General features: G+C 45.2%; 1 protein-coding gene and 1 pseudogene across 1 annotated transcript in view; both read left to right on the forward strand.

Annotated features, from left to right (window-relative positions):
* The window catches only part of COMMD10 (COMM domain containing 10), an 836,536-nt gene that overhangs the window by 161,713 nt on the left and 652,355 nt on the right, over window positions 1-22,468 (forward strand). The window lies entirely within an intron of this gene.
* LOC146865783 (5.8S ribosomal RNA) lies at window positions 11,499-11,648 on the forward strand (annotated as a pseudogene).

The following is a 22,468-nucleotide window of genomic DNA, read 5'->3' on the forward strand; positions in this document are numbered from 1 at the left end:
ACGACAAAAGGTTACGAGAATAGCTTTTGGGAAACATAATCAAACCCAGGAACGCAAAGATGAAAGTTCTGCCTCGCTTTATCGCTCTACTACCACTGACTTGTCTTCGCAAGAGAGTTCCCGCTCTAGCAAGACTGTAGTAATCTCGGTGGCCATTTTGGGGAAGATGAGTAATCAAAACCCCACTTTCACTTTTGGCGTCTTGAAAAGGAGGCTTTCCCAAATTTTCTGAATTGTTAATCGTACCAATCATCCTGTCAATTAATTTCCAAGGATTTCGCACCAACATGATTTTCCAATCGTTAAGCTACTGAGGATTTGTGATTTTTCTTCATAGGATGAAAAACAATTGTCATGAAATCCCACCCCGATATATCCTATTCTACTACTCTGGGATCGTGGCAACCCCGTTTTATAAACTAAAAATAATGTGTACTGTGGACACAATTTTGTTTGACTTTCTGAAGGAAAGGGATAAACTGTATATTTGCATTATTTTAGAGTGTTTGGAGTTGTAACCTCAACATGTCTTTGCTTTCGGATTGGCACATTCAATTTTTGTTATGAAAGGAAGCCAGTGAGAATATTAATTCCATTCAAATCTGATGCTATGGGGAACCACTGAGATGCAGCTTACCTCTCTGAGTTCTTAAGGAGTTGGGTGATGGACCACAGGGATTAAAGCGCTTCATGGGGAGCTGAAAAGGGGAGCTAGCTCGCTAGTGACAGAGGCTACAGTGCTGAAGAAGGTTACCCTTCTCTGATGTAAGGGCAGATACATGACGTCAATCTCCACTAGTGCGACATCCTTGACAGTTTCAAAGAATGACCACTGAGGCCAGTGTCTCTTTTGGCACCATCACCAGTCCGCAGCCCCCGGACTTGTTTTGAATGTTTCTCTGCACCATTTCATGTAGCATCTAGTAACCAATGTATATTTTAATACAATTTTCACTTCTGTGATTATGGTGCTGCATGGACTTTTTGAAACGTTGGGCATCATTGTGCAGAAATTCATCTTTTCATTGTTAACTTCACTGTATTTTGCATGGTTCAATATCCTTCAATTCAGTGTCAATTAACAAGCTGAAGGTTTCCATCACAATAAGTTTTCATGGACTGTAATTAGTTAAAATATCTCGGGGATTTCCCATAAAGGTATTTATCTTAATATATGATGCTTAAAGCGGTGCATACAATTTAGCTAAACACCTGTGAGCCAGGATTTCTCTCTAATTGTTGTCACTCGCATGTCAAATTATTTGTAACTCCACTTCTTATTTTAATTGCATCTTGCAGGATTTAGATAATCTCAGATGCAGTATGTCGGCTTTTGCATTACTAGATCCTCTGTGTTTTGTTGCTCTCATTTCATTGTCACACAGGGATGTTTGTCATCCAGCCCACTGCTGAAAGATGCATTTATCTGCACAGAACAAGCATTCATAGCTTTAAGCACGGCCCCCTTTGTAAATCCGTCTTTCCAGCAGCAGGTAATCTGCACAGCCCTGGGGACTCCCAATGACCTCCAATTATCTAGCAGGTGAACAAAGGCAGCGGAGGCACTGCGGGCCCCTTTAATTTGGACTGCAGTCATAATTGGTGACCTGCTGAAAAGTGGTAGGGTTATCAAAATGTGTAGGCACAAAAGAGCCTTGGGAACAGCGGAGTACATGTACAAAGAGACAAGGAAACAAGACACACAGGCAGTCAAACTAAACTTCAAGAAACCGGCCTGAGCTCCCCTTTACCGCTGTCCTTACCATATGAATATATGACTTGATCAAAACAGATTCTGCCATTCAGGTCAGAAAATGCGGTTGGCTTGCACAATAATGCCTTTTACAGGTTCTTTATTCCCATTGTTTTACACCGTGCCCTAACCACCACCGTAGCGACAATCCAGCAGGTGCTATATGAATCTCCTCCTAAATGTGAGTCGGAAATTGTGCGTGCCCTCTGTTCTGAATGCTAAAGCCATTATCGAGACTAGAGTCCGCATTGTTTAGTCTACGTCATGATCCGCTCTGATGTATGGCAGTCAGGTGACCGACACCTGGTGATGTGTAGCCTGTCCGTCGAGTTGCTCCTGAAAGGCAGCGGTGTCCCGGTTACTGCTGAAGGTTCCATGAAGGGGCTACACCCCATCAGTTATCTTATGTGTTTCCTGCTCTGGAAGGGAATTACAATTGTGTGCCAGTCGTCAGTCAATAGAGCAACAGAGAGAAGCGCAAATTGACAAATGATATTCAAAACTGTGCATATTATGAATAGATTAGGGATTGTTTTGAGAGACTGTTCTCCGCAAACTGAGAATTAAATCGACTTTTGTCACGTTTAATCTGATCTAGAATAAGGCTTGACTAACACACAACTAACTGTTAAAGTTTGTTTTTCTGAATTGTAAATGACGTAGGGAAGTCTTTACAGTAGGTGGTGAAGAGTTCACCAGTTAAGACCCTCAACTTGAAAATCTAGAACCACCCTTTGAGCCCTAGACGAGCCTTAGGTGATAATTGTAGGCATTGCTTTCTCATAGCTTTGAACTATGATACCTTCAACCAGCTCGGCATTTGCTCAGAAGGAAAATGAATTGAAATTGAATATAGGGTGTAAATGGTAATCAATATAAAATCTTTAGGGAGACTGTAAAGTGCACTGAAAATTCTTCGATTTTTTCAGCTATGATCTCTTCTAAGTATGTGAAACCATATATATGCATGCATGTACATGAGGGCATTATTCACGCATCAGGTATGGTGTTGAATGAGCAACTTAATAGCCTACAGTTCACTCAGTAGAAGGTAAGGGAAAGAACTCAAAAGCACCTTCACCCTACCTTCAGTTTTAAATACAGTCCTTACCAAAGTGATACCACTGGGCTCTGGAAAATGTGTAGATATGGGTGCTGTGCCTGCCATCCTGTGCTGGAGTCGTACTGCCAGCCCAGCAGTGATCCCAGCATATTTGGCAGCGTGGCAGCTTAGAGCCACCGTTTATTATACCTGAAGAGGTATATTGGGCAGACCTAACATTACAACATACACTATAACATTTTCAAAGGGTTTTTCTTAAACTTGACTCATTCTTACAAATTGAAATAACACTGTGAGTTTGCCCAGTTCCCCTTCATCAATAAGATAATCTTACCCAATGAAGTGCAGAGGTAATCATAAACAAACCTGTGAGTGTTTCTTTATATTATCCTCAGAGTGTTCTGCTCTTCATTTCCACTCCTGTGCTAGACAGTTGTTGGTAGTTGAGAAGAGGTAAATTAAGCCTGGAAGCTATCATGATTTTTTAGGTCGAGCCTAGTGGCAGCGCGCAAGCGCTGCTCTCCCTGCAAGACTGCTGTAGTAGAGTATGGGAGAGAAGCCAGTGTCCAGTCTCCGCTCGTATTTTTGTGTCATCGTCTTTTGTAAATGCTACCTTCAGATTTGTTAATAGGCTTCTTAGTCCCTCCTTAATACGGCCATACCTTCATTTGTAACCTTCCATGGCTACTGGCTCCTTTACTTCAGCTGTTACACGGGACCTGTTATTTAGTCTGTTAGCACTATTTACTTTATTGAGTTTCTTTTACTGCAGGTCGGACATGCGCTCCTTCAGCTGAAACCGCTTGTGTTTTTTTAAGCAGCACGGCCGCCCCAATTACACGGGCGCCCGCTTTCAATCACTTTAACCCAGCATTATCTTGTGTCTGTTTCAGCCCTTTCAAGTAAAATGGATTTATAAATGATTAGCAAATTAAGTCATGTGAATTCCAGGTAGCACACAATCATGTGTTGATGGGCTGAAGCTGACAACAGCACATTTGTGTTACATGTCATCTGCACTAAAGCAATCTGACGGGTTGTTTTCAAAAGCCTGTTTTGTTAGCAACAACACCACCACGAATACCACCACCACCAATACCACAACCACCAATACCACCACCTCCACCACCACAAATATCCACCACCAATACCACCAATTCCATCACCAATACCACCACCACCACCAATACCACCGCCACCAATACCACCACCACCAGTACCACCACCACCACCAATACCACACAGGGCTCGAAAAATCAGAAAAATGGTACTAGTCCTGCAAGTCTAGAACCTTGACAAATCTCCTTGACCTAACTGCAACCTACTTGACCTCTGTCTCTGAAAGCGAAGCAAATGTGACAAGATAACAAGATTTAAAGGCATCTTTATTGCTCATTCACTTTGTGAGCAATAAAAATGCCTTTAAATATTGTTATCTTGACACGTTTGCTCCGTTTTTAGAGACAGAGGACAAACGTTAGTTTGCCTTCGTACTTGCCAGAAAAGGCGAGTAGGACCTAAAAATAGCTCGTCCTCATTAATTCTACCTCACATATCACGTTTCGGTGGGGGTGCCAATGATGGAAGGGATAGGTTTAGGCAGTACATTCCCTCTCGTGACCTGCGTTCGGCTAGTCTTGGCCTCATCTGCACTTCCAGATTTAGACTAGCAAGATGGGGTGGTCGTTCTTTTGCCACCTGTGCAAATAAACTATGGAACAAGCTACCAGTGGGCATGCGACTCCAACCGAATTATGTACTTTTCAGGAAGGCCCTGAAGTCTCTTCTGTTTCAGATCTATCAGTAACCGCTCCTTTGTTACCGACTATGCACACTCTAGCGCCAAGACGCCGTTCTGGCATTCGAACGCTTTATAAGCTTATTTATACTTATACTTATATGCGAGCGGGCGAGTGGATTTATAGAGCCCTGCCACCAATACCACCACCACCACCACTACCACCAATACCACCACCAATATCACCACCACCAATACCAGACTACCTTCACCACCAATAGCACCACCACCAATACCACCATCAATCCCACACCAATACCACCAATACCATCACCAATACCACCTCCACCAATGCCGCCACTACCACCAATACCACCACCACCAATATCACCAACACCACCACCACCAATACCCCCACCACCAGTAACACCACCAATACCACCACCACCATCAATACCAGTACCACCACCAATACCACCACCACCACCAATGCCATCAATACTAGTACCACCACCAATACAATACCATCACCACCACCACCTATACCACCACCACCAATACCAGTACTACCACCACCACCACCAGTACCACCACCAATACCACCACCATCAATACCAATGCCAGTGCCACCACCACCAATACAATACCATCACCACCACCAATACCACCACCATTACCCCCAATACCACCACCACCATCAATACCACCACCACCAATACCAACAATACTTTCACCAATACCAACACCACCACCAATACAGCCGCCACCAATACCACGACCTCCAGTATCACCACCACCAATGCCACCACCACCACCACCAATACCACCACCAATACCGCCATTACCACCAAAACCACCACCACAATACCACTACCAATACCACCATCAATACCAGTACCACCAATACTACCACCACCAATACCACCACCATCAATACCACCACCACCACCTCAACGCCTCTCGGTCACTAGTAATAGCAGGGGCACTGTACGAGGCCGGAGCTGCAATCGAGACCATCCCTCCCTCCCTCCATGCCTGCCATAAAGCACTGCCCACCCTGCACCAGGAGGTGAAGCCAGGGCCCTACTACAGCTGGAGTGTTTTTTATTAGGACAAAGATAGCAATTACATTACGCAATGCCACACTGCACACTCAAATCACGGAGAGGGCAGGAAATAGCCCCCCTCCCGCTCTTCCTCCTGAGCTGCGACTGTGTAATCACAGAGCGAAAGGTACTGGAGCGCTTTGTTAGTGTTTATAGCTCAGATCATATGTAACTCTCACTTCACAATTTGTGTCTGTGTAATTTACAACACTTACACATCTTCTTCACTGCACTATTTATCACTACTTTGAAGATGTCACAGGCCGGTCTCTTCCTCTGATATTTATCCTCTGATATCTAACGAGAAGGCCCTTTATTGCAATGCAGTAGGTCTCGCATTTGCGAGACTTTAAGGTATTAGTATTGTAAATGACAATGCCTTTTATTTATGTTTTAAAACCCAACACATAAATAAAAGGCATTGTCATTTACAATGCCAATAGCTCAAACCTGCGTGAATGCGAGACCTATTGCATTACAAATGTATGTTTTAGGTTCTGTTTGAGTCGTGCAGTGAATTCAGAACGTGCAGGGGGGTAAAATAATGTTGAAGTTAAGCTGAAAATGAGTAACTGTATGCTTACTCCTGACACCCTTTTAAATAATTGATTAGAGGGTGGTTTGCTCTATCTCTGAGAACTTGGGGATTAACAGGAGGGTCTCAATTGCAGTCTTTTTAGGGTTGTCTTGCCAAGTAAGGAGCAGGCAGTCTGAGCTTGACCAGGATATAACGCCCTTGGTATAAGGGACTCCAGAGACGTTTCACAAGATTCCATCCTAATGGGTGGTTAAGTGTAGGTGAACATGACAGACTTTGGACTTTCGACTTTGGAGTGGTGAAGGGGACTGATGTGAGATATCTTCGACGGTTTTCGCAGTACCAATGGCAAACTGAATCCTGTGCCTGAATGTACAATAAAAGTGGACTTTATTCCCTACATCTAGAAGAAAAGGTTGACCAACATGAAACTGCATCACATTTCATCATAAGATTGCAAGACATCATTTGTTAATTTGTCCTCCAGAAATTCACTGCTAGTCTACTGATGTCCATTGTCATGCAAAGTTGTTCACTTATATCATGTTTAGAGCCTGGGCTCTTCAACAAGCAAATGCATGCAGTTGGTGGCAAACTGGATTCTGGTGGATGCTGATAAAAGTAGCCTATGCCCAGTTTTGGGTTAGCTGTTATCGAGGAGCTTAGGGCTAGAATGTGGCCTTAAACAGGCCCGTAATCATAGTCAGTGAAACCTTTTGCAGGGTTCCAAAGTGGTAGAAATGGATCACAACAAGGAGTTGAAATGTGGCAATGATACAGTAAACTAAGCCCCAGAAAGTCATATTTCATACCAACAGTTCTGTAAAGTTTCTAGGATTTGGAGTCTCCCACAGTGACTGGACATCACTCATGGAGTGTGGCATAGTCCATGCCTGGCTTGGTGGCCTGTGCTTCTTTAAGCTTAGAAAGGGTTCCCATAGGCTCTCTCTAATAATATATGTATTTTTTTATTTACATTTGATAGTAGGTTGTTTAAACCATACTAAGAATTGTCTAAGAAAAAAAGCACTTAACAATATCAAAATACTATCATAAAATCCAACTTCTTTAAATAAAAAAAATCAAAGTACTAAAATACTGAAAATGCTGACACTGTTGGCTGTTCACAAAGATAACTTTAAATGTTGAGAAATTTCCACGTGTAATTTACTCCTACACGTTTGTGTGCCATTATTGTCTTGTACTATTAACAAAATCTGAGTGTAAAGTTACTCAAATTGTGGTCTTACATGTCTCGAGATATAAATGAATATAATTTATTGGTAAAAAATCTATAAAAATCTAACATTTAATACTTAATTATAAACATCTTAAACTTTCTGCATTAAACGTTATTGTAAGATTCAATTTTAATAAAATGTAATTAAATTACCTTTAAATCGACATACCGCTTTTAATAATAATTAGTGCAAAATAAAAACTTTAAAAAACTTTAGGTGGAAACGTATTTTTTATTGTAAACTTGAGAAAAAGAATTTTAATTTAATATATTTAGAATAATTCAATTTTTCATTCAAAACTATTAGTGCTGGGGCATTTTTTCTTTTGTTTTACATTTAAAACATTTTTTTTTAATTAGTTTACATTAACATCTTATATACAATATATAAAAATAGTTTTAATAGTTTTTTTCCAAGCTTAATAAACTTCTTACATTTTCACTTGGGTGATAATGGGTCCTTCTGCTGCTGGCGCTGTGATTGAGGTGCTATTTTTTTATTAGCTTTCCCTGCCTCCTTTGTTGCCTCATCCCTCCCATCCCCACCCACTTGACTGTGTTGCTTCTTCCCTCCCTCACAACCCCACCTACCATTGTTTGTGTTGCTACTTCCATCTCACCCCCTCCCGTTGTCCGTGTTACCACTTCCCTACTAGGCCCTCCCATTGTCCGTGTTGCTTTTTCTTCCCACCCCCATCCTCCCTTGTTCCATGTTGTTTCCTCCCTCTGCCCCCATCCTCCAGTCATCTGTGTTGCCCCCTAGCCCCACCCACCATTAAAAAAAAAGCATTATATCGAGTTGTTTTTAGCTTTCCGTTTCCATGTCAAAGCGCCTTCTTTTAACTTTTAGCCATGCTGCATAGCAGCCTCGCTGCTCCTCTGCATGGCTAAAAGGCATTGGCAAAAGCAATATTTCTTGCATAGGTGAGACCTATTGACTTTGCCAATGCATGTTTCCTTTTCTAGATATCAAGACTTGCAATGCCATTTCCCACTAATCCACGTTCATTGAAAAAAATCATTGAAATAACTAGTTTCAAACCGAATAAAATTTTCCTTCTCTAAAAATCGTTTTACAAAGCAGAAACATAAGTACGGCGGTTGGTCTGTCAAACAAGAGGAGGCCTGCATCCATCATATGTAGGAATGGCTGCACTGGTGTGTAGACGTCCTTTCTATTAACCCATCTGGGCTACATCCGAAGAGTGAGCAATGGGGCACAAGTAAACGAAGTTAGCCAAAGATGGCTGCTAGCAAGATATATTGCGACAGGCAAAAAGAAGGAGCTAAGACCAGCAGGACCTGAGTTTGTAGTTGCATTTTATTGTTATAAAGAACTCTGACAAAAGCAATTCTCTAGAATTAGCCATAAAAAATGCTGTAATTTCTGGAATGCAGGGCCATTGATTTGGTTCCCTGGTGAATCTATCAAGGATATTAAGTTTTGCAAATGGGTTTTGTGGATACTGTATCTGAATTCTGACAAACCGCTGAAGATTTGTGTGATTACTGTGCAGCGCGCAGGGTTGGAATCTTTTTTTCTCCTCACTTCAATATAGATTACATTCTCCGGTGCCTGGGATCATTATTTAGTCGCTTGTTCATGAATCAATATTAGTTGAGGAAATAGGGTGGGGGGCTATAATTGTTCTGCAGAATGTATAATGTGAATCTATTGTATGATAGATGCAAATGTGTCGGCATCTGTAATTGGCTTATCTGTTATCCCATGAACAATTGAAAAGGTGTCACTGTTTAATAGCGCGTGCTGCGTGCCATAGATCAGGAAGGGGCTTGCTTACCTGATTGTTGTCACACGCAGTTTTACATAGACACTAAAGATAAACAATTCGATACCAGCCCTGTAAAAATTGGAAATACATTGTGCTTCTCCTTCGCATTTTTAAAATTCGTGACAGGTGATTTACACTCTAAAGTTGTCATTTGAGTGCTGGAAATGCCCTAAATCTTTCAGGTTTTTCTGCTCCTTATTAGAAAAGACCGTCCCTGTGCAAGCTATGCTGATCCTTCCCCCAGAAAGAGCACCATAGACCGAGCTGCTAGGCCATGTGAATTATAAATGGAACAACAATGAAGATTACTTAGAAGTTTCGAGCCCTGACATGGCTCCAGGAGGTTGTATACATTCTAGTAGACCCACCCATAATAGTAGGGCAGTGGTGTGGGCGTTCTGATGTCCCTATGGTTGTTCTCTGTAGATGCAGCAAGGGTCCTGGAATCCCCTTACAAGTGACCAGGTGGCCAGTCTCTGCACTCATGAGGTGAAAATCTATACCAGGACCGAGCTCCGGTGGGGCCATGTCCATGTGCTGGACCGTCGCTTTGCAAAGTGCTGAGGGAGGGCTTTCATGATTCTCTGAACTGAAAAGACCTGACCGGACCTTGAGTCAGAGCTCTAGCAGGCACCAGGTAAGGGTCCCCTGGACATGGGGATCTATGCACCAGTGTACGATGTCTCCGAGTGCCTGACACGGAGTCCCGCAGACCTTGGTAAAGCTCCAGTTTTCAAACTGGTTAAGAAGCTCTGAGCCAAACCCCAGATCAAAGCACTGGATGGCCCAGGAATGTAAGCCCCTAACCCTGAGCTCCATTATCCGTCCCAAAGGCTCGGGAGGGGCTCCCTTGCTTGGTCGGCTTAGTCAGTGTTCCGGCTGACCTGGGGTGCAAGCCTCTGCCCTGGGATCCATTCTCTGGCACGCCGTGTCGCAAAAGTGCCCAGGATGGGGTCACCCAAGCTCGTGAGGGCTCCCCTGCTTTACCAGGATAGCAAGCTCTGACCGAGCCTAATGCCGGCTGTGCCACAGTAGTAAGCCCCCTTGCCCTGGACTCTATTTGCTAGTACGCCGTGGTGCAAAGTTCACAGGACTTAGTCCCACAGGCACTGGGAGGCTTGCCTGTTTGGATATGTTAAGAAGCACTGACAGGGCATCAGACTCCAGCTGACCGGGCGGTGGAAGCTTCCTTCCTCCCTCCCCTCGGTTCTATCTTCTGGCACACCAGGTCACTTAGAAACCATGAGGTTGTCCCTTAGACCCTTGGATGTCCTCACCTGCTTGGTCAGGTTGAGAAGGGTCAGGGCTCCTGTTTGCCTAAGGGTGGAAGCCACTGGCCCTGGGCTCCATTCTCCAGTCCGCTGTGACTCGAAGTGACTGGGATTGGGTCCGTAGGCCCAGGAAAGTCTCCCCTGCTTGGCCAGGTTTATAAGTTTTGACTAGACGTCATGTCACAGTTCTGACTGGCCTGGTGGATTGCCCCATCTTGTGCTCCAATCTCTGGCCTTCCATGTTGGTTAGCCTCAGGGGCCTGGGTTTGTAGCTGCCTTCCAGCCCTGTCCTATGGGCCTTTCCTCTAAGCCTGCTTTCCCGGAGAGCAGGCAGGGACGCAAAGCTGACATCCCTGTGCAGGGTGACCTACTAAGGGACAGTCTAACCAGCACCGTACTTTGAACTGATTATTAGTTGATCTGCGGCAAACCTGTGAGTGGCTCTAGGATTGGCTTCCTGAGCACTCGCTTCAACGTACATGGCCAGTCTGTTCTTTAGCTGTTTTAGGCCTGGGAATCCTGTTTGCCGCTTGGTGTGGGCCACTAATGAATCGAATTGCAGGCCCTTCCTGGGCTGGACCTAAGAGAGAGACCCTACCACATTGACACTCGTGTGCCTGATCATGGTCCATCTGGTCTTTGGCTGACCGAGAAATGGCCCGCTCTTAGCAGCATGCAGCCTGGACTGGAAAGGAGATGGGGTCATGAGTGAACCCCCTGGACCCTCTAGGCAGAGATGCTGTGCTGCTCTAATATGCCAGGGTGTGAACCAAAATGGCTGTGTGCAGCTTTCCCTTTGAGGGGGAGGGGGTCTAGCACAAACCTACTTGAGCTTCCATGTTCACAGCCCACCGGTGGCTACCAGGTGAGTCTTCCAGACAGAGCACCTTGAAATTTTTTGATGTGTCAATGCTGGGTCTCAGAGGTGAAGCCTGGTGGTGCACAGTGCCTTCTTGCTGCGCTAGCAGCAGATGGGTAGTAGTGCCTTCCTCCAGCTTCTACTGGTAGTGGATCACTTGGCTTGTCTGACAAAGAAAGCAGCTAGCCGCGAGAATTGATGTGAATTGCAGGACACATTGCTCATAGACACTTTGAACACACCTTGCAGCAATAGGTTCCACCTAGGTCGCTTTAACATCAGTCGTTCTGGAGTCCTCTGAGGACGTGACTGAGGCTGTTGTAGGAAGCTTTCCTCACTTCGTCACCCGAAGTTCTTAGCCAAATCATCAGTCACAGGACCTGGTCCATTCAATTACACAGACCTATGTCACCAGTGTGCCTGGTCAACCTGAGGAGGGCAGGTGCCTGGACTTCTCTGGAGTGTGAAACGTCCAGAAGCCTGGCTGAGTGCAGTGCATGATTGTCTGTGGTGTCCCATGGCTGCCTGTGCATACTGACCTGGTGTTTCTACATTCACTCCAGCCAGTCGTGGTCCCTGGCCTCCAAACTGGGAAAGGGTGTGCTGCTGGCTGCCCCCATGTGAAAGGGGCTCTGTGTGGAGCCTCTGTGCCAAGGGGGTTGGCCCAGCTCCCCACGCGTTGGCATCTAAGACCACAAATCAGGTGTGGCGACCAAGCTGAACCAAGATTTTGTCTCTGTCTGCAGGCACCCGCGTGATGGTGTCCCTCTGCTGCAGCTGTCAGGAGGGATGGGGCACAGGGTCCTAAATGGGGCTGCCTCCACGGGGTGCATGGGTCTACCGTCTACCCTGCTGTGCCAGGTGCAGGTTTGGGGGCACCCCTCTTTCCATGTCAGCTGGATGACCAGATGCCCAAGCTGACACCAGCAGATGGTCAGATAATCAAGTTGATGGCTTGAGACAAGTCTTCATGGGTTGAGGGCTTCCAATCACTGTTTGCAATGTGCATGGCTCCTCTGGTTGGTGGCTTCCAAGTTCCCAGGTCATCTGGTTGGTGGCTTGATGACCATATGACCCGAGGGCCGGCTGGCACAGCTATTTGCATCTTGTTGTTCTCCATGGGTTCCATATTCTCCTACTTCTTGGAGGCTTAATAGTCAATGTAAATGGCTTCAATGCTATGCCTAGCGGGAGTTTTAACTACCTCGGCTAGCCAAGGATGAGTTGTATGAAGGCAGATATCACCCCTGGGCATCCAGGGACAAACAGCTAGATTTAAAGCAGCCAGTCTGGGAGAGAATGCTATCTTCCTTATCCAGGGCAAGGTGGACCAGGGAGGCAACTGGGGCTCCTCTCGGCCGACTAGCTCCAAGAATCACCATTGACAGATGGGGTGAAGCCAGCATTCAATCTTGAAGGGGCCTGGTCCCCCATGCACCGTCAAAATCGAACTTCCCTTCCCAAGGCAGGGTGGTGTCAGACCAGGGAGACGTCTGGGGCTTCTTCTGGCCAAACAGCTCCAGAAATCAAACAGTGAGAGATGCAAGAAACCATAGATTTCACCTGGAGGTCTGAGGCTCCAAGCACCAGCAGACACACCTAGTCTGTCTAGGGTAGGGTGACGTTGGACCAGGGAGGAGTCTGGGGGAGTAGAGCCATCGAGCCTGCCCGCGACAGTGAGGCACTCAAGTACAAGGCGTTTCCAAGTTTCAAAACATCCACCACTTAGCTTGTCAGATTCAAAATCAAGGTTAAGCTGGTAAGCAAAAATGAGTGAAGCGCTCAAGTTACAGCCCCCAAAAAATATTTATTTGCCTTGTAAGTAAAAACAAAAAACAAGTAATGTACAAAAATCACGGTATTTGTGCAAGGATAATTAGTGCAAAATCATCAGTACAATAGCTTCAGTACAACAAATACTTCTGAATCTGTTGTACTGATGATTTTGCATTAATTATCCTTGCACAAATACCCTAAGTTTTGCACATTACTTGTTTTTTTGTTATAAATTAGTAAAACCCACTTCTAAAAAACTATTTTATTTAACAATTTTATAAAAAATGACAAAAGTTGCCTCTGCTGGCATCAGAAGAATAGCCAGGCACTAGACCACTAACTGGCTAAAAATGACGGCCAGAGCAATAAAAAGCGCTGATAGTCCCCTTCTCCCTCCTCCAAATAAATAAGGTCCGAGTGTGGTTGAGCTGATAAGCCACAATGAGCGAAAGCAGTTGCGGCGGGAATGACTTGCAGCTGGGTCGCGCGGTTCGTGGGGGGGGGGGGTCGTGCTGTCGTGGAGGTGGGGTGTGGTAGGGAGCATTTTTTTTTTTTACTTACCTTGAGTCCGGGTCCTTTGTCTTCTCTGATCCAGCTCTCCTGCCTCAGACTCGGACAGGAACAGGAAGCGAGCCAGGCTCCCTCCCCTAAGTCATCACAAAGCTGCAATGTAGCGTTGTGATTGGTCTGAGTGCCGTGGCATGGCGTTCAGCCAGGGGCAGGAGGGGTGGGCATGTTCCCCATGCAGGCTGTAATGCAGCCTGCATGGAGAAGGGAAAAGTGTGAATGACTGGTTTGGACGGTTTGGGCTACTTTTTTTTCTGTGTCAAATATCCAAGTTACTATTATTATTAGTGTTGTAATAGCGACCAGATCAGAACATTATTATTTACCCTCTGCAGGATTGCTAGCAGTGATCACCTCAGTACTTCAGGCAATGTTGCTAGCAGTAAAAAAGCCTTTGCCTATTTTAAATCCCGTTAATTAGGTAATACATTACAGCCATAGCTGAACTGCACCTACCACCATGATAATCATAGTAATAGGTCTCCCAGCACCACATGATTTATCACTCAAATATCAACTTTAAAAATATTTGGGAAATGTAACCATTCTTCTCCAAACATCAGCTTATGAGGTCTGGAAATGCACACATTTCATCTCAAATACATTATTTTCAGTTTTGATATACATGTATTATTTCATTCAGGCTAGCAAAAGCTTCTAATTTAGTAGGCTCTGTAGCATACAAGAGAGCTACTTACAGGTAGTCGAAGACCTACCAGCAGCTCAGGAGCTATTCGTTGGAGAAGCCTGCTTTAAGGAGAATCAGCTACAGAGCATTCCCTGATACTATCTGCCCCTACCAGACAATGTACTCAGCAGTTTCAGCCCTTTCGTGGTTATGCCATGGGCTTCCAATACTGCCAGCACTGGACTCCACTAGTGACATAACAGCCGGCTCAGCCATTTTGTGGCTGAGACAGGCATCCACAGACAATATTTAAGGCATCAGGGACAATGTGCATCTCAGTGCCTTTCTCCTCTAGCAACCACAACTGCAAAACCTCTTTTGTATGTCTTCTTCGACACACACACCCTATAGGATGCAGGATCAGATGTTTCCTCCGACGGTGGGAAGGCATAACTTCGGATGTATGGGCCCTCCAATTTATCAAGTGGGTCTATGGCCTCCCATTTCTTTCTACTCCGCTGCATCTGCCACCCCCAATAACGTGGCTGACAGAGGAACACATGTCCATTTTGTTGAAGGAAGTGCAAGCCTTTTTGTCCAAAGGCCATAGAGAGGGTTCCGGCCTCGGAATTAGGAACCGGGTGTTACTCCCACTACTTCCTTGTGCTGAAGGACACTGGCCTTCATCCTATTTTAGAACTTCACCCTCTCAGTGCTTTCCTATGGAAGGACAAATTGAAGATGCTCACACTGGCCCAGGTCTTCTCTGCCCTGGATCTCGGAAACAGGATGGTAGCATTGGACCTGCAGGATCTTATTTCCATATTCCCATCCCACAGGGGTACCTGCTGTTCACAATGGGACAGTAGCATTTGCACTTTGATGCGCTCCCTTTTGTCCCCTCAGGTGTTCCCTAAAGTATTGGTAGTCGTCTCAGAACACCATCAGAGCATATCTTAGGAGGTTGGGTATACTAGTCTTTCCAATAATGGGAAGACTGGCTGTTTAAGACGGTCTCGCCCCAGATAGTTGTAGACCATATTCAGTCTACGGCGAACCTCTTAACGCTGTCAATGTGCCGAAGTCATACCTGACTCCTTCGCAGACTCTCCCATTCCTCTGAACTACCTTGGATACTGTCCAACTTAGAACCTTCCTCCCTGAACGGAGATTCAAGGCAATCACGCTGTGCTCCTGATGTTTTAGCCTCCGTCCTGGATCTTAAGGAGGATGTTGTTGAGGCTGCTGAGACTCTTGGCCTTGAGCATCCTGTTATTCAACCATGCTAGATGCGGACTCCACAGTGGGATCTGAAGTCCCAGTGGACACAGCACTTATCAGATTTCATCCAGATTTTGAAGTAGATTGTCAAAGAACTGCAGTTCTGGCTGCTAGACCGCAATTGGTCCAATGGCAGGCTCCTTCCTTACCCCACCCAGAGCTAACGGTGGTCATGGATGCATCACTACTTGGCTGGGGAGGCCATCTGGGAGAGGTGGAGATCAGAGGAGTCTGGTCTCTTATTGAAACTTGCCTCCATATCAGTATGCTAGAGCTGTAGGTGAATTGCTTGGCTTTAAAAGCCTTCCTACCATCCTTCAAGGGGAGGCTACTGCTTGTTCTCACAGACCGTACTTTCACCAAGTTGTACTACAACAAGGGTCCTGTGCCAGAATGTTCTGTGTCTCTGGAAGTGGCTGACTCTGGAGAGTGTTTCTCTGGTCATAAATCACCCAGTGGGAGATCTGAAAACTTGGGGGATGAACTCAGTCTCTGATGCGTTGTGTATCAAGAATGGTAGTTACACCTGGAGGTGGCGCAGGGCATTTTCTATCATTGGTGAGAACCCTGTGTCAATCTTTTTGCCACTGCAGAGAATGCGTAATGTTAGCATGAAGGCTGTCTCTCAAAGATGCATTCTGCCTAGAAGTGAGGCCAGGACACCTGTATGCCTATCTGCCTCTACCATTCTTGACACGAGTTCTGAAGAAGATCAAGACAAACTGGGTCCTGATGGCTTCGGACTGGATTAGAATAGTGTGGTATCTTCTGGGCTTGAACATCTGTCCTCCACTGAAGCTGCTGCTTCAGGAGCATCTACTGTTGCTGCAACAGGAAGGGTCCTGCCCCTGGGCCTTTCCACTCTACAGCTCCATTTGCAGAGACTGAGAGACAGCAGCTAGTCTCCTTCGATCTATCTCCTGAAGTTGTTAATATGATTCTGGCAGCCATGCCTCCATCTAAGAAATCAGTGTATGCAGCTTAGTGCTGCACCTGTCAGATTAACGTGCTACAAACTGAGCTGTCTGAAGTGTTGTTTGTTTTTTGTTGGCCCAGCAAAGTTTTGCATTGGGCACTGTTAAAGGCTATTTGTCAGCTTTTTTGAGGAGGCTGGATCAGTCCTCTTTGGTTAAATCAACTGTTGAGATGAGATTTCTTAAAGATTTACAGCACATGTTTATGCTGAAGGCCTTTGTGATGCCACTGTGGGACTTGAATTTGGCTCTCACTTTTCCAATATGTACCCCCTTTGAGCCACTGCACAGCTGCCCATTATGTCTCTTGATCCAGAAAATGATCTTTCTGTTCATCATTACATCAACTTGTCCCATCAGTGAGCTGCAGGCCCTCTTGGTCCAGCCCCCTTACACAACATTCTTTCCAGACAAGCGCCAGAAGACTAGTGTTAAGAACTTGAGCTGCGTTTCTGCCAAAGGTAGTAACACCTTTCCATGTCAGGCAGGCTACCACTTTTTTTTGTTTTGTTTTTTGCCCTGCCTCACCCTTTGAAGGAGGAGGAGAGACTCCATCATTCGGACACCAAGAGAGACCCAAATTTCTACATTGATCGTACCGAGCAATAAGCTCTTTGTGGGCTTCTCAGGAGCAAAAAAGGGAATGGCAGTGCATAAAAGAACCATCCCTAGGCGGATAGTCCTCTGCATAAAATATGCTACATCCTAGCTAAGAAGCAGCTGCCTGAAGGATTGAGGGCTCATTCCACTCAAGCCAAGGCTACTACTATTGGGTTAGCATGTGGAGTGCCTGTCCTGGATATCTGTCTGGCTGCTAAATGCGCATCAGTGCACACGTTCATGAAGCACTACTGCTTTAACAACCAGGTACATCAGGCTGGGCATTTTGCCTGTTTGGTTTGAGCCACTCCATAGACACTCCAGTGGAGGATGCTGTTTTGGTATCTGTTCACCAGGTGAGAAAACTGCGGTTACAAGTATCCATCAAAAGAACAAGTTACTTACCTTCGAATAACTGCGATTTGCTAGACTGTGGGAAAGAGGTGTCCAAGTACAGGTAAAATTATTGTGACTGCGTTCTGATGCAAGAGATTACAAGGAGGTCTTTCACATGGCACACAGTAACTAATTCTCCAACAACATCTGAAGGAAAATGTTCTGCAAGTTGTGAGATTCATTGAAAAAGCAGCATGAGAGGTGGACTAAAAGCAATTAACAGGCAACACCAGGAAGCAGTTGGTTACAAGTAACAATTACACATAGCTCGTGTTGGGACTGAAAGTCCGTCCCATGATAATGGATGTGCATCCCTGCCCTGAGTGCCCCAGTTGCAATGATATCTGGATCACTGATGCTGATTATACATTAGTCATCGATGTACATGGATCATGCGTGTGCGCCGTGACATAAACATGTCTCAGAAATTGCAGTCTGGTTGGACTGAGAGGGGAGCCAATGTACTACCTTTGTGGTGGGGAAAGGCTACTGCCTTTACCAGGAGTTAAGTAGCATGAGTGCGGTGGTGGCAGCATATCGTGTACTGATCAGTGGGACTGAACAGGCCTTTTAAGCTGTGCCACTGGAGCGAGGCCTACAGGCCTACTCATGTAAGTTCTTTTGCTGTGTGTTTAACTCACCCTTGGCCTACATCAAGTTAGTATGTAGCTCTATGTAACACACGCGTGGTTGCATGAATGTGCTGAGTGTATGTGTGCCTGTGAGTGGTACAATACCTGTAAGACTCTTGTTCCATTTTGGGAGACCCAGTGCTGACTGGAGGAGTTTGGGGTGGTGAAGAATTCCCACACAGACTGAGGGTAGGAAGAGCCAGGCTCTTCAGTACACTTCAAAGGGTGATCTTTGATTCTGGTAGAGGTCACTGGAAAGGGGCCTGACCAGATCTTAGGAAGGAGATGAGGCTGATAAAAGAATCCTAAAGAGTAGGGCTGGGACCCTTTCATAACCCTTTGATGCACATATAACTGTGGCTGACATTCATGCGTGAACCTCTAGTCAGTTCCATGCTGTGTTGTGGGGCTATCAGATTAGAAATTGCTGCTGCTGTGACTCACTGCTTTCTGAAGTAAGGGCAGGGCAGTGGAGTGGACACTTCTAAAGGCAGTAGACACCCAGCACAAACTTCAAAGACTCAGACACTCAATCACATGTTTGTGTTTGGATATGGATTAAACGAATGGGAGCTTGAGCTGCTCAAAATTATCAAATGCCAAGCAGCTCGTCAGGCGATATGCCGAGGAAGAGAAGCTCTGCAAAACTTCTACCCGTGACCAGGACGAATATATCTCTTTACAACGAATGAGCTACAATGCATTCCATCACAACGCGGTCGTTACATCTTCTTGCTGTAGGGGGCGCTCTGGACTTAGGAATAGTATCATTTATTATTCCTACTCCAGTTTGTGTAACAGCAGGGAAGGTGTTGGATTGTAAATCCAACACCTTCTGCTCCCTACAGCAAGTCGTTGTAACGACTTGCGATGTAATGGTTCGTGTTGTTCACTCTACAGCACTCCACTCTACTCGAATCTACGCCACAGCACTCCAGTCTACACACTTCACTCTGTGACACTGCATGACCCTCCTCTCCATTGTACTCACGCCACTTAATGTTACACCCCCCACTCTACAGTCATCGCCATACTACCCTCCGCTCTGTGACACTCTGCGCCCTGCCACTCTACACCCCTCTACTCTATGCACTCCACTCTACAACACTCTTCTCCACTCTATGCCACTCCACTCTACGACTCTCCACTCTTCTCTATGCCCCTTTTAGCCATGCTGAATTGCAACATGGCTAAAACACATTGGCAAAGCCAATAGCACTTGCATAGGCAAGACCCTTTTGCTTTGCCAATGCTTGCTTCATAAAAGCAAGTATTTATCTAGACAATCATTTATTGGTTCTATTGAATGTATTTTGAGTAATGAGCCTGTGTTCACCCCCTTCATCTACCTTCCCAGAGAAGCCTTGGACTGCTCGACCCAGGCTACTACTGAGAGTCAAGTGCTCAGAACCCATAGTAGGTCGGGCCCTGGGACATCAGGAGTAAAAGGCCTCAACCCCCATGGTTGGGTCCAGCAGTTCTTACCTGCCCTGTGGCCCTCTGAAAGGGGTTCTACCTAGAGGCAGAGAAGAAACAACTTAAAGGGCAAGGGCTAAAAATGCAGTAGAAGGGATAATGTCAGATTACTATTGGTGGTAGATGAGCATGGTGGAAGGTGAGAGGAACAGATGGCCTTTATATCTACATTAAATACAATGCCAAGCATGGAGGTCGCAAAATGAAGCCATCCTTGTACACTGTGATACCTGGAGAGTGGTGCCTGAGGAAGTTAAAAGAGATTAAGGTGTTAAGTGCCCCAAAAGACCAGCAGCTGGCCTATATTAGGTGTCAAAAGAGCTTCATGTACAAGGCATAATTTTCTTTCTGAAGAGAAACTCGTATGACAGTTGATGGATGCAAATCATGTCGTAATTTTTCTAAGTACGCTCTTAGGCCCTTTTTAGAGTGTAATATTTATGACTGTCTGGCTGACTTGGGGAGATTGTTAGGTTGCCATGAGTTAGTCAAATTTTTGCCCAGTAACCATTTTCCAAGGTCATGGTGCCTGAATGTCTACTCTCATGCTGAGGTATGATGGATAGTTTAACAAAAAGAAGAGCGGCTCGAATGTCCATGTGAACATGAGTATAAGCTGTTGAGCTTGGAACAGGTGTTCACATGGAACTCATTTTTCTAAACACAATGTGATTAGACAGAATTTTCTGTGCAGATTAATCTATGCAGACATTTTAAATTTCTATTTTTAGACAAACAGGGTTCTGCCTATATTTAATCTATGTTGACACACAATTCAAAGCAGCAGCTTACAGTTAGATTTGATTCTGCTGATTTAAAATGTATTTCATAAGCAAGGCAATGAAATAACTTAACATTTGCAAGTACGTGAGTGATTAAGGATTTTTGAAAAAAGGAGAATAAGAACCCCAAGTGACAGAAACCAAAACAAAGAACAAAGTGACCAATCGTGTAAGCATATATGGTATATTGGTTATTATATTAGAAAGACAGGCAGTTATATTTCATACAGTGAATTCTGTGTGTCATTTACAAATTGGTCATGTCTGTCTTTTTGTTTGTTGACAGCGTTTTTACCCTTCTCCAAGATACTAGGGACTCATCAGGAGTGTAAGGTACCTGGGGATGGCTCAATTGGAAAGGTGGTCTCATCATAAATGTGAGGACCACTGGTATGTGCTCCGCACGCGGGTCTTGGCGGGCCAAAGTTATGAGGACAGCTTTCCGAAATGGTGCTTTAATTGCAGACTAAGGTTGTTCAGACTTTTGGCATCATTGGCAAAGTCGGAAGTGGCATGTTATTCACCAATGTAGTCCTATTACACAAGTTCTTGGAGGCTTCCATGAGGGTATCAGAAGCTTGAATTGTGCTCAGCCCGTAATACGTGGCCATTCAGTTCCCCGAGCAGTCATAGGGACGTGTTCTCCTGGTCAGAGATGTTAAGTGCTGAGCACGTATGATGGATGCAGTAACAAACAACGCTAACCCACAGGGCCTTCTGACTTTGTTTTGAAGCCGAATGCCATGAACCGTCGCGTACTCACTAAGGGAGGCTGTCATTTTATTTGGGCGCCGACATTGACACGTATCCAGGACGTTGATTTTGATGACCTACCGCACGAAGGAGAGTGTGTAAATACTTTGGGATCATATAGTCTGCTGAGAAAAGAACCCTTTCGGTGTATCGTCCTTGGCTTGTACGTGAATAATTGGGGATTGAATTGGATTACGAGGGAAGGATCGTATTAGCAAGAAAATTCGCACTATACAGTCTGCATAGATAGAGAGCCCTGGTAAAGTCTTGATTACGACGAAACATGTGCCAGTTAATTGGAATGAGGCTAATTGGAATAAAGCATTCATAACTTTCAAGGCTGAACATAAGGACTGAAGACTCAATTCTTAAATCATTGCAGTGCCATAAGGCTGTTTAACATTGTTCCGATGTGGGCTAGACTGCATTTTGGAGAGTTAAACTAAAGAGCAGGTAGATAAAGTGCAGAGATGGAGGCTGAAGGCCTACAAAGGGGATGGCTGTGGGGGAACACCATGGGCCTCAGAGGAGGTGGTGTCATTTTAGCCTTTACTTGGGACTAATAGTGTCAGAGTGGTGCAAATTAAAACTTGCAGATGCCACAACAGTTTAGTTAATCTGAAGCGTTATATAGGTTGTTATAAACAGGAGAACAATGTGTTCCATTCACAAATGTGAACTTTATTTATATGTACTCAACAATGCCAGACGAAAATGATGTACGAATATATCCAAAATAGCACCGCATAGTATGCATGAGATTTGCAGCATTAGGTCTTTGTTGTAACAGGCTTTGCTGATATGCTCAGCCACATTGTCTCTCAGACAAAACCAGTGATTGTGAGTGCGTCATCAAATTGCAACACCTTTGCAAGCTCCTTTTGCACGTGTGTCGCGAATATGAGTGGGCCCGATTTTTCCCACGCCATGGAGTCTCCCATAGGCCACACCTGAAGATATTTACCAGGCTAAAACAGGCCCGGAAAATACCAGGCCATGATGGAGACGGGGAAATGAGCCCCACAATCTGCCTGTCATTTGAACGGGAAAACTCGCAGTCGCTGTTAATCGATTGCTTTTGTTTATCACATCTGATGAATAGCAATCCTCAGAGTAGTGAGGCAGACCTAATTAATTGAGGACATATTTAGACCCTCATTACAAGGTGGCGGGTAGTGACCCTGATCTCGGGGCTGGGGGCGTGGGCTTATCTCTCCCCCATTATACTATGAGAGGTCTGTT

Source organism: Triturus cristatus, chromosome 2_1, assembly GCF_964204655.1.
Source record: "Triturus cristatus chromosome 2_1, aTriCri1.1, whole genome shotgun sequence".
In the NCBI taxonomy this organism is placed as follows: domain Eukaryota; kingdom Metazoa; phylum Chordata; class Amphibia; order Caudata; family Salamandridae; genus Triturus; species Triturus cristatus.